The sequence below is a fragment of the Alnus glutinosa genome, chromosome 8 (genome assembly GCF_958979055.1).
Source record: "Alnus glutinosa chromosome 8, dhAlnGlut1.1, whole genome shotgun sequence".
Taxonomy (NCBI): domain Eukaryota; kingdom Viridiplantae; phylum Streptophyta; class Magnoliopsida; order Fagales; family Betulaceae; genus Alnus; species Alnus glutinosa.
Window position 1 is genome coordinate 28,064,565 of NC_084893.1, and position 13,851 is coordinate 28,078,415.

General features: G+C 38.5%; 1 pseudogene; it reads right to left on the reverse strand.

Moving 5' to 3' along the window:
• Positions 1-6,792: 6,792 nt before the first annotated feature.
• LOC133876329 (probable long-chain-alcohol O-fatty-acyltransferase 5) lies at positions 6,793-12,589 on the reverse strand (annotated as a pseudogene).
• Between the last annotated feature and the right edge of the window lie 1,262 nt (positions 12,590-13,851).

Sequence of the window (13,851 nt, forward strand, 5' to 3'; positions counted from 1 at the left end):
AGTGTAGAACGTTACAAAGCTAGGCTTGTAGCTAAAGGATATACTCAGTCCGAAGGATTGGACTATCATGAGACATTCTCCCCAGTTGCCAAACTCACTACTGTTCGGTGTCTGTTGGCTATTGCTGCTGCTAAGAATTGGTCTCTTACTCAATTAGATGTTAACAATGCTTTTTTGCATGGGGACTTGGATGAAGAAGTTTATATGACACCACCTCCGGGTTTTGACACTAAGGGGGAGTCCCACGTATGTAAATTGGTGAAATCTCTCTATGGGTTGAAGCAAGCCTCTCGACAGTGGTTCTCAAAATTCTCTAGCACCTTACTTGCTCATGGTTTCACTCAATCGAAATCAGATTACTCTCTTTTTACACAGATTCAAGGGTCCTCTTTCATTGCTCTTTTAGTTTATGTTAATGACATTATTCTTGCAAGTAATGACCCTACTGCAATCTCTGCATTGACTGTTTTTCTCAATCAGCAATTTCACCTTAAAGACTTAGGCCCTCTCAAATATTTTTTGGGATTGGAAGTTGCTCGGTCGGATAAGGGCCTTTCCATTTGCCAACGAAAATATGCTCTTGAGATTTTAGAAGATGCTGGAATGTTAGCTTGTAAGCCAGCAAGGTTTCCTATGGATCAAAATCTAAAACTGTCAAGCAGCAATGGTGAATTGTTAGCTGATCCATCTAGCTATAGACGCCTTGTAGGTAGGTTGATCTATCTTACAATTACTCGACCGGATTTAGCCTTTGCAGTACAACATCTTAGTCAATTTATGCAGCAGCCTCGACAACCTCATTTAGATGCTGCCCACAGATTGTTGAGATACATCAAACAAGCTCTTGGACAAGGTCTTTTCTTCCCTTCTCATTCTGATTTTCATCTCAAAGCATTTTGTGATGCTGATTGGGCAGGATGCTTAGATACCCGAAGGTCAGTTACAGGTTATTGTGTATTTCTTGGAGATTCTTTAATCTCTTGGAAATCAAAGAAGCAGCAAACAGTTTCCAGATCTTCTGCTGAATCCGAATATAGATCTATGGCTTCTACATGTTGTGAATTGATGTGGTTGTTTTCTCTTCTCAAAGATTTTCAGCTTTTACATCCAAAACCTGCTCTTCTCTTTTGTGATAGTAAAGCTGCTTTACACATTGCTGCCAACCCGGTTTATCATGAAAGGACAAAGCATATTGAGCTTGATTGCCACTTTATTCGTGAAAAGATTCAAGCTGGCCTTATACACACTCTTCATGTCAAGTCTCATTTACAATTGGCAGATATTTTTACAAAACCACTTGGCTGTGTTCTTTTTCATAGTCTACTGTCCAAGATGAATATATTGGATATATTTCATCTTGAGGGGGAGTATCAATCTACTGTCAAGCAGCCGAAACCAAGATTAAAGCAAGTTAACAATGATGAACGGTTGGATCACCAAGACATGCAAGACACGGATCAAGAGCAAGCTGTACAATGACAGCTCATGTCTTCACATGTTGCACATGTTTTAATTTAACTCTAGATAGTTAGAAGTAATCAGAATGGTAGCCTTAAACTGCATAAGTTAGTTACAGATTTACTTGGTGTTCAAGTATTCTTCAAGTTGTATAAAAACAATTGTAATTGTTTCATTTCTAGAGTAATACAAAATTTCGCAGAGTTTCTCTTCCATTGTTCTCTTTGAGTTTGTTCTTCTTGTTCTCTGGTTCTGTTCTTCTCAAACTTCATCTTCAATTTCTGTTACATAGGCTTCTAATTCATCCAAATTTATTATGCAGCAGTACTATCCTTTCAGAGCTGTTTCTTTGAACTCATAGTCCTATCCAAGCTCAACTCAAATACAATTACGCAATCTAAAATCTTTCATAACCCCAACCTAGCTTCATCATTAACCTAATAATCCAAAGTTTACTTCTCTGTTACGCACAAAGATTTGCATCTACCACAAATCCCATAGCCAACTGAATTCCTTACAATCCAGCAGCCAATTTTCCTTGAAACTTCTTATTATATTGTGCACAAAAGCATGTCTTAACCATTCATAGACCTGATCAAGTCAAGCTCAGGCGCTCAGCATTAATTGATCAAGCTACCCAATACAAAACCTAACTGGAATTGAAACTTTAAGCTTGGCTCGTTGATTGCTCAGCTTGGTTGAGCTCCCTCTAGTTTTCACCAAAGAGTAAAACTTCTTTGGCCCTTTAATTACCATAAAAGGAATACAAATTATAAAGTCTTAAGCATTTGTAGTGAAGTCGTCAAAATTCTAGCAAATTTTGATGAAAAATATCACTTTTTTTGTTATTTTAGCTACTTAGTTTTCAAAAGCTCTAAATACCAAACTCCATAAATATTCCATACTTTAAAATAAATACTATTTTTTTTTTAACCTTTCAACCAACCAACCAACTAAAAAAAGACCCAATCCAGACTTCCACCAGACCCAACCCCACTTCCACAGGACCCAACCTTTTGGGAGCCCAAAAGGCGTCGTTAATGGCTTCCGAGGACACGAAATGCTGGGTTGGAGCAAGGGAAGAGGGGTTTTAGAGAGGAAACGATAGCATTTTCACCATTTTAAGTCTCAAAAGAAACAAATGGTCTCTTAAAAGGGGTTTTACATGGGTTTTGATCACTCCAAACCCAACCCCTCCCTCAAATCAAACCAAATCCAACCAAACCAAACCAAACCCACAAACCAAATCAAATCAAACCCACAAACCAAATCAAACTAAAGCCATAAACCAAATCAAACCTGGGCGGCGGCGGCGCTGTTTTGGGCAGTGCTGTGCTGGGCGGACGAGGCAGCGCAGTCTTGGCCTCAGACCAGACGAGGTTTTCTTGGCTTCAAGTTTTTTTGAGAATGCGGGAAGGGAATAAAGAAATGGAAAATATGAAGAGACGAGAGTAACTTCACTCCTCAGACCAGATGAGCAATTCTGACAAACCTCAAATTTACTGTAGTACTGATGAGCTTGATACAGAGGCAATTTTGACGGAACTCGACTGATTTTGGTGATTTCTCTACTTTGACGATTTCACTTCAAATGCTTTTTACATCTTCCTCGGCCCATTTCCTAAAAAACCCAAAAATAACCAATCGAATTCGGTTAATTAACTATCCAAACTTGAGCATTTGTAATGAACTAGTCAAAATTTAATCAAATTTTGGCTAAAAAATTCACTTTTGTTATTTTAGCTACCTAGTTTTCAAAAGCTCTAAATATCAAACTCTCTAAATATTATTTACTTTAAATAAATACTATTTTTTATTGGTTTTAGAGTAGCCACTTCCAATCACTTTTTAACCACCTTCAACTGTCATGAAACCAAAATTTATTGGTTTCACCTTCATTTGAACATTTCATCCACAAGGTGCCCAAACATGGTGTACATAGAACCCAAATCCAACAAATCCAACTTAAAGCACATACATTTGTCACAAATATGCACTCAAAAAATGGGTTTATGATTCAAACAAGGTGAAGCCAAAATACATGTGGACAAAAAAATTCACAACCATTACCAGAACAACTCAACATTCAGAAGCCAAAACAATGCATGCAATCTGAACAAAAAACACGGAAAAGAGAATTTTTCACATTCCTTCCCCCTCACCCCCTCAATTTTATGGGGAAACAAACGAACAAACCACTAAAAGCAATCAAAATGCACAAAACCCATAAAACCCAAACCCAATTAACCAAAAACCATTCACTTACCCATGCATGCCACAGCTCCAGACACACCGACAAGGCTGAGGCCGAAGCGCTCAGAGCAGGGGCAGAGCACCACGATGAAGCGGAGGAGTCAAACGACGGCGTTTCATCCTCAAGAACGCCAGAAACCAAATTCTCATACAACTCACCACGAACTACAGTCCCAAAACCTTAAAACCCAATTCTTTCCCCTCCAAGAAACCCAAAACCCCAACATTAACGAAAATTCAAGCAAACCCAAACCCTAATTCCCCAAACAAAACACACCCAGAAACCCAAATCACCCAAAAAGCAAGCAGATTTAGAGCGAAAATTTACCACTGCTATCGTACGGCTCGTAGTCCATAGCCAGTTTACCACCCAAAGTCCCAAACCCCCTCAAATTCCAAAGAAGCAAACCTAAAACCCTAAAAAATCCACAGCTAAATCGGAGATTGAACCACACCGAAGATTGCTCGATTCAGCTTAAACTGACACCGCAACACGAATGCGTCGATCTGCCTCTACCGTGGATCTTCTTCTATCTCCGGTAGACGCAAAACCGGCACAAAGGAGCTTTGAGGCTGAACGAGTACGCGAGGAAATGAATTGAAAACTAAGAAGAGACGATCGAAAGTCGCTCGGCTGTAGAGATGATGGTGTCTGACAATCGTCTGAATTACTGTAGCAGTAAGGAGTTTGTGCATGCGTGATTTTGAGAAAATGCGGCAGAAATTTGGTGAATTCGTTGTTTTGACAAGTTCACTACAAATGCTCTTAGCATACCCAATGTGAACCCCAAAACAAAATTTCAAACTAGAAAATCTTTGTGTTCATCCACTTTTTCAGCTACCAAATAGAACGTACACACTGACAAAACCAAATAAAAAAATTGCCCGAAAATCCAAGTCACCAGAAGTGGATACAAAAACCCTAATCCAAACTTTGCATTAATACAAACACAAACACCAATTAGAGACAAAACAATGAACATATAACAGCATGCAAACATAATGCAAGGCAAGATATAATATCTTGCTTATCAAGATCTCAACAAGTTAAACTATATATTCATATAGACATAGCTGGTTTTCATAGATACCGCATAATTAAGTTAATTACCATATCAAACTAAGATCAATTTTGTATACAAAGTTAAGTAATCTCCAATTATCAAATTAATGATGTGTATATTGTAAAGTTGAAGACTTCACAATTAATGTGGACATAATTACTGTATTAGTCAAGGTTTCTCTCATAAAAGCTAGACAAGACTCAGAAAAAATAAATAAATAATCCACAAAAGCAAAGCATTGACCCTTCACACTATACAATGACTTCCCTAGAAAAGTAGAAAGTAAGACCTGTAATATAACACTTAATGATATAGAGCCAATATTTTAGACATTATTACAATATTAAAGCCCACAATCTTTGTATATCATTGGATAGAGAAAGAGATTGTCTTAGTTAAAAAACGTGCCTATTATCAGTTAATAACTATATACACAAATAATAATAATAACCTTTTTTCATATGTGATATATATTTTCCTATCTTATATTATTATTCATATCCAATCAATTGGCCACTAAATAAATAGGAATCCATCTTATTTATTATCTAGAAGAAAGAGACAGTTGGAATAATTGGAAAACGAATGCTATTTGTCTCAATGTCTCATAATCACTAGGAGCTAGCAAGAGTAGAATTATTCTTATAAGCTTTGGTTTGTGTCATGTGGCGAAGCATTTAACTTCCTTGTCGCTGATCGACATATTTTGCATGATTTAAGGTGTTCTTTATAAACTACAGCTAATCCTGACCTAAAAGCTCATTTTTTTTTTTTTTTATATTTTGTGAGTATTCCCAAATAGTGAAGCCTTAACTCAGAAGATGATGACCAAGAAGCGATATTGTAAACTTTAAGTGTAAAGGACACAAGTTGTAAGTATTACGCATCCTCAATTACTAATGCCGCACCTTTCACTTGCGTCCTATGCACACAAAACACAAAATGCAAGCCATATTCTTGCTTATAAGGATCATAATTTTCTCTTCGGGTTAGCAATTGCATTGTATCTTCAAATTTGTTACTTAGAAAAGGCAAATAAGAGTCCATCTTGTGCACATGCATTTAAAAATTATAAAAATAAAACTAGGTCCATTACATCTCCCATTCTTCCCCTTCACAAACTTCATCACAGCCATACATTCCAAAATAGCCCTAGCATCCACGTTGTTCCTCATCAATGGTGCAAATAACAACCATTGATTTATTGGACAAAATGGGTGTGGAGGAATTTGATGTATTTCGTGATTTGTGACTTTTGCCTTAATTAATGGAAGGGATAGCTGTGGATATATATATATATATATATATATATATATATATATATATATATATATTAAAAGGATTCCTTGATTCGAAAGTTATAGTTCGTTTTGTATATTACTTATGCTTCAAAGAAAATGGAGAATCTATGGTTTATACGTAAAGGTTGGGGAAGCAAAAAAGATTGCTACTTTCTTTTCTAACAAGTTGTGACCACTTAATTAGAAAAATAATAAAAATAAAAAATAAAATAAAATTGTTACCACTTCCTTCTAAAGTGCATAGAAAAATTGCATAACAGAAAATACAAAATAACGTGCAAACATGTAGCATATTGGCTAAACAAAAAGTTAAAACTTAGGATATAAATACGTGAAAAAAATGTTATTGCCGAAGAAAAATGTTATATATCAAAGATTTATGTAAAAAAACACTACAACATATTTATTGTAGTTTATTTAGCGGTCCATATTTAATTTCATTCTCTTTATTTTTTATAAAAACTTGATATTAAATCGATACTATTGAACAGCACCTAAGCCAAATTCATATACATTACAAATACCATACTTTACAGGGTATAGTTAATTCAAAAAAAATATATATATATTACAGAGTATAGTAATATTTGGTACAACCCTTATTACAAAAAGAAAAAATTAAATCCAATAACAACTAAACTCTATCACGTTACCATAGTAAAATAAAAATGAGATAAAAGTGATGAATACATCATTAATCTTTAAAGAATAACAAGTTAAAACTTATGAAAGAGTAGGTTGGCTTTGACATAATCAACCATAATTCAGGATTCCTGGATGACCTTTTCATGCACACCATTCCTAATTATTTGTGGGAAGAAAAGCCAAAAGCTGGTCACCACCACGAACCCGAGCATCAACGGCCCCGAAACGGCCCAACTACCACTTGTCGGTCACAGCCTTCTTCACCACGATCTCAATGGCCACGCACACGCCTTGTAGGACAAAGAACCACATGACCTCCCACGTGGAATAAGCACGAGTGAAGTAATAAAAAATCGAGTAATGATTCAACGCCACCTAAAGATACAACTTTTTACCACCTTGCTTATGTGGCAAGGTGGTCTCTCATCTTAATTTATTTTTAAAAAATAAAAAAAAAAATAAAACTCAAAAAGTAATGGGGGACCACATTGCCACATAGACAAGATGGTAAAAAATTGTATCTTTAGGTGGTGATGAATCATTACTCTAAAAAATCAGTTCGTGCATTAAACCAGAGACCAAGAAGCCCGCGATCACCGCTGGCAGTGGGGCCCAGCGTGGCCCAACAACGTGTGTAGAGATACGGCATATGGGTTTGTACATGGTCAAGCGTAGAATATTCGTTACCATGAGGTTCCACCTCCGCCCCCCAAAAGTCTTGTAGCGAGGTAGCAGGATAGGGCTCGTGAAACTGTGGCTCGAGCCGGAGCAACAGACAGGGCTAGCCCGATCTCCACACCAAGGTAGAGATGTACACAATAGAGAGCAAACACAGCGTATGGGTGCATATTTGGTCTGTTTTCATATGATCAAATAATCAGAGCAAGAAGCAAGGCTTTTATAAGCAACAAAATGGATCTGGGAACTTTTGTGGTTTTGATTGATCTTGATGGGAAGGGAAGCTATGCAGATGAAGTGAAAGAGCTTCGGCGGGAGTGGCGTTAAAGGGCCTTGATCGAAGGTGAAGAGGTGGAGCTTGAAGTTGCCAAGCCAAACCATGAAGAAGATTGTAAAGCTGCCGATATGGATGGAGTTGAGGTTCAAGGGGAGGATTATGAAGAGGTAAAAGATGGGTAGAAGAGAGAGAAGCCGCATCATGCCTGGCCGAATTCGTGCAACTATGTACGTAGTAACAATAACAGAGAGATGCAATGACTGTGATCCATACCTTGATGACGTTCTCGATTTCACCGTCTATTTCCTATCTCTGTGTATGTGTGTGTGTGTGTGAGGAGTAATGCTACACATCATCCCCTTGTCCTCCTTTTGTCCCCCCAAAATTGATGGAGAAATGATCCCTACACTCAATTTTGGGAGGACAAAAGGAGGACAAGGGGATGATGTGTAGCATTACTCGTGTGTGAGATATTGATCCTAGACCGCCAATCCGGGATGGCAGCAATGAAGGGGAAGAGACAGCATAAATATCTGCATGGAGGGTCTTAAAGACAAGTTGGTTCACGGGGTAGGTCTTATTGGGATTTGATTCTTACACTACACCATCACAACAACTGCACAACAACCCATCATATGAGGGTGGGCCCCAGTGTGTGGGACCCACCCTCATGTGAGGGGTTGTTGTGTAGTTGTTGTATTGGTGTTGTAAATCTAACATTTTCTGGTCTTATTATATGTACCGTACGTAGGACTTATTTCATGTCTATAGAGTAGTTAACAATAATTACACAATTATTGTAAAGAAATGACCAGAAAAAAAAAAAAAAAAAAAAAAAAAAAAAAAAAAAGTGAGGAAATTTTGCAAAAGTGAATAAATAATCCATGTGTTTGGTTGGTTTGTAAAGGCTTTTAGAGCATCTCAAAAGGATGGTTATTTTCATCAAAATAGTTAAATTTAGCTATTTTTTTCTCCAGCAGAGTATTTACTCAGTGAATAAACACTACTGCCTATAAGCCTATTAGTTCATCAATTATTTAATTTTTTATTATATTTTCTCTTACCCTCTCCCCCACTTCAACACCACCTGTAGCCCCTCGTTCGCATCAAGTATCAACGGCCATCTGCTCAATCGGAAGCTCCACTATCATTGGAAATAGGGAATCACCACAACCATGTGGTCCATGTCCACTACCCACACACACAATCACAACCGGATCCTTCACCAATACATAGTGACCAAATAGCTCAAAGAATCAACAAAACAAAATACGCGTAATAGATTAACAATAATCCACAATAAAAATGCAAGAAATCACCTCAATTTTCACTGAAAAAATCCTCCATTAGACATCATAAATCAGGTTCAAACTACCGAAAATTGTGTCTCAGGTCACTGGAAGTCGCGTCTCAGGCTCCATCAAAGTCAACCCATCAGCAATCGGCTTGACCAGCTGAACCCAGCTCTACGATCATCCTCTCTTGGGTTCATTTTCACAGGTTCTCTCTCTCAGTTTCCTCCGTCTCCCTTTCTGCTCCGGTCAACGAGTCTCTCCATGACCATGGACAACTCGGGTCTCTCCTTCTCAAAATCTCTTGGTTCTTACATGTGTCCTCCATTTCCCTCGAACTCCAACTCCCAACTCTCTCTCAATCTCTCTCTGTATTTCTCTCTCTCTCTCTCTCTCTCTCTCTCTCTCTCACGATCTCATTTTCTCTTTGTTCGGCCGAGAAGGAAGATAGAAGCAGGGGAATAATCAGAAAGGAAGGAGAAGAAGAGAAGAAAGGAAAAAGAGAGAAGAAGGATGAAGAAGAGATCCTAAAATGGAAGATGCTTCTGGAACATGCGAAGAAGAGGGGAGCGAAGAGAAGATGAGGCGAGGAGAAGTGACCGGAGAGAGAGAGAGAGAGAGAGAGAAAGAGAGAGAGAGAAAATAAAACAATAAAAAAAATATTATTCAAAGAAAATGAAGAGTGGAATAAAGATTATTGTTTGAGTGTTTTTAAGAAAATTGTTGGTTAAAGTAGAGATTGATATTTTTTAAGTAGTTACTTTAACTTTAACTGTTGGAGATGCTCTTAGCTCTTTGATAAAGAACAAGACACACTAGCAATTTGCTAGAACAAATTAGTTGCAATGCATTCCTAGCCGCCTCATGATGTAATTTGGTGAAAACACATAAAAATTATTCTTAATAGCCTTATTATTATAATAAAAAAAATTATGAGTGATTTACTCATTAAATCATTAAAAATTTATAAAAATTTGTCCATTTCTCTCTCTGTTCTTTTTATTATTATTATTTTTTTTCGCACACTGCTTTGTTTCGTCTACAATGTTTTAGGCTAAAGTGTTTTCTTCTTCTTTTTTTCCTCTCTTAAACTACAATATTTCCACACTTTAGACATCTAATGCTGTACAAATTTATTGTCCATATATTCCAACAGGTTTTGTGGTATTGAAGAGGTATATTTGGGTAGCATTTTATTTTTGATTATTTTTTAAAAACATGTTTGGGTAGGTTTTTTAAATTCAAATTTTACTCAAGTTTAATCAAAATTTTATTCAATTTTGTCTAGGTTCTCTAAACCATCCAACATAATTTTAAAAGATAAATTTTCTTAGCATTCTCAATTTTAAATATAGTAAAGAATAATATAATATAATGCAAAATTTTAAAAGTATGACCATCAGAATAAGACAAATATTCAAAAATATGACTGTTAAGAAAAGAAAAACATTTAAAAAAGATTAAATAGAAAAAGAATAAAAAAAAAAATGAAAAAATATTATTTAAATAGAATACTGATAGTGAATAGTTAAAATTGTGAGGCTGCTAGAGGTGCATTAAAAAAATGGCTCACTAGAAATAAAGAAAAATAGTTTTTAGCTATTTTGACTAGTAAAATTTTGTGAGGCTACTAAGAATGTTCTAACTAGCTAGCATATTTTTTATTTATTTATTTAATTATTTTCTAATTGAATAAGGAAAATGGTCACCAGAGAGGATCCTTTTCACCTCTGATCCGAAAGGAAGAAGAAATGGGCAATTCTATTAATGAAAAAGGGGTGGGCTCCCCAAACATTAGACCCAAACCAAACAGAAGCAGCACTGAAATATATACAAAATTTAGGAAAATGAGACAAATAAATGACCCGGTCCTTTCAAAGGGCCGCACAAGTTGGTTCCAAAAGTGAAAGGAAAACAGATCAAGACTGAAAAATTGAAATTAACTTCTAAAAATAAAGTGTGTGGATAAGTGTCAACAAAAATTAAAACACAGCGGAAAGTAAATGACACACAAATTTTTGTTGACGAAGTAGAAACTCAGTTAAGAGAAAAACCACTCCGGGGCAGTCAAACCCAGGAATTCCACTATTCAGAAGACATAGCTAGATACAAGACAGTAACACTCACATGTACCGATGTAGTGGTCGTACCTTGATCTCTAACGTATAACCCAACACGAACGCTTCCTAACCAGGTTCACCTACCTGAAGGGGTCTTCAATGGAACTCCTTACCTTAGAGCCGACCTCTAAGATAGACTTCGGTTTACAGCACAGCACACTTGAAAAACGGCTTCAGAGGAGATATCACGTCACTGAGCTCTAATGAAATTCACATAGATTTCTTGCAGCTCTAAGTGCCCAGAGGCCCCTATTTATAGGCTGGGGGTCAGAATGGGCGTCAGGCAAAATAAGCATGTGAGCCGTCCGGACGGTGGACCATGACCATCCGGACGAACAACTATGCGATAGGATTTTTTAAAATTTTCGCGGAGAAATCTTTCCTGTATAAGAACATCATCCGGACGGATGGCTCGATCATCCGGACGGACGCCTCGATCATCCGGACGGACGCACGTCCGCTGCAAGTAATTTTCATAACAGGCTTCAAGCGTCCGGACCATGGGGCAGGAGTGTCCGGACGGCTAAACTTCAACACGCAATTTTCATATCTGATACGCGTGCGTCCGGACCATAAGGGGGAGACGTCCGGACCATAAGGGGGAGACGTCCGGACGGTTGAAGTCGAATCATCAGTTACCATATACGATGCACCAGCGTCCGGACAACAGCTGTCAGATGTCCGGACGGTTCATTTTGAACTGCGATTCTTGCCTTACGGAGATACGCGTCCGGACGGGATACCACATCGTCCGGACGGTTGATTGATCTTCCCTTTTTTGAACTTGGAAAGAATCAGTGAACCGTTCGAGAACTGATAGGCGTCCGGACGTGCTGCTGAAACGTTCAGACGGAATGACACGTCGTCCGGACGGATGGAACAGTATACAGATGGGCGTCCGGACGGGATGACACATCGTCCGGACGGCTGACAGGGAACTTTGAAATTCTTCTGACTTCACTCTGAACAGTGGAATCCCTATTTGCAGCATCCTTACATATAAGTGATTTTGTCCAAACACAGAATGAGGCCAAAATACTAACAAAGACAAGTCCAACTGCATCCTCAATTGAGACCTGCAACAACCACCAAAAGATGGCAGCAACAGTAAAGACGCTGATAGAGTCCGAAAAAAGGACCACAGACAAGAGATAACCCAACACAATTCCAAATACATAAGTTTTCCATGAAGGAAAACAAAATCCCAAGCAACATAAAAAATAAAAAATAAAAAAAAACAACAAATAAAACAACAATTGAAAACCGGCTAAGGGAAGAGGAGTGGGAACCACCAGCGATAGTGCGTGAGGACCACGCTCTACCGTTGGATCGCTTCTCGCCAGCAGGGAAAGCCGGATCTGCAGTGTACCACCGAAAGCCTTTGCAGTGGAAAGCTGGAGGGGAAGTCGTGACGGGCACGCGCTAGAAAGGGAGACATACTCCCTAGCGCGTGCAGGTCATGCTTCAATGAGGAGGCCGTGGTTGAAGACGCGGTGGCCATCGCCCATCGGTGAAATCGGAGGACATCAACGAACCCATTGGCGAGGCGTGTGTCGTGCAATTTTTGGCGATGGAGCGTAGATCTAAACCAAAAATTTTGACCCATCTACCTCGCCAAAAAACACAGAAAACATGGTGGATGGAGAGAGTGAAAACCAGCATGATCAGTGTTGTGGAAATGAAAAACAAGTAAAAACAAATAAAGTGCCTCCGATGATGCGGATAGATCTAGAAAAGACTCTAGCATAATAGAGGCCTCAGAGGAGGCGAGCATAGCAGAAAAGGGAAGGGAAAGATGGCAAAAAAGGGAGGAAAAGGGAGGGGAGGGATGGCTTCCCTCCCATGGTGTTTGGCACAGATGAGGGATCGCAAGTTCTAGAGAGAAGAGAGACGTTCTCTCTCTAGAGTAATGGTGTTTAGTTTAGTTAAAGCCGCAAATAGTTATTGCTCTAACTTCCATTTGAATGATAATTGTCAATGCTTCCTACCAACGGAAATACTCTTAATAAAACAAATATATATATATATATATATAAAGAAAGAAAGAAAGAATGGGTAATTACTTTTTCCCCCCATGAACTACCGGCCTATGTCATTTTGCCCCACGAACTATCACTTCGACCAAAAAAGAGCATCAAACTACCATCTTTACTGCTTTACCCCATTCCGTCAGGGAATCCCGTTAACTTGGATAGAATATGCCATTTTTTACCGTTAAGTTTGATTTAAAGACCAAAATGCCCCTACAGTAATTAATAAAAAATATTAAAATTAATATATTAAAAAAAAACTGAAGGAAAAGGGGTGGCGGCAGCCACCCCTGAGGTGGCCGGGTGGCCTGCGAGCCACCCCCAGAGGTGGCTCCGGCCACCTCTGGGGTGGCTCGCGGCCCACCCCGGCCTAAGGGGTGGCCGCACGGCCTCCCCAGAACCTGGGGTGGCTGCCGCCACCCCCTTTTCCTTCAGTTTTTTTTTTGTTTGTTTAAAATGAGGATAATTAGGTAATTTTTGAAATTGAATTAGAGCATTTAAGTCTTTGCATGAATTAAACTGACGGAAGGAGGCAAAGTATGTAAAAATGGTAGTTTGATGCTCTTTTTCGGCCAATGTGGTAGTTCGTGGGGAAAAATGACATAGGCCGGTAGTTCATGGGGGGAAAAGGTAATTACCCCAAGAAAGAAAGAAAGAAGAGGAGGAGGAGGAGGAGGAGTAAGGTGTTGACGGGAAACCTTTTGGAGATATTTGCTCGATCACAGAAATTCCC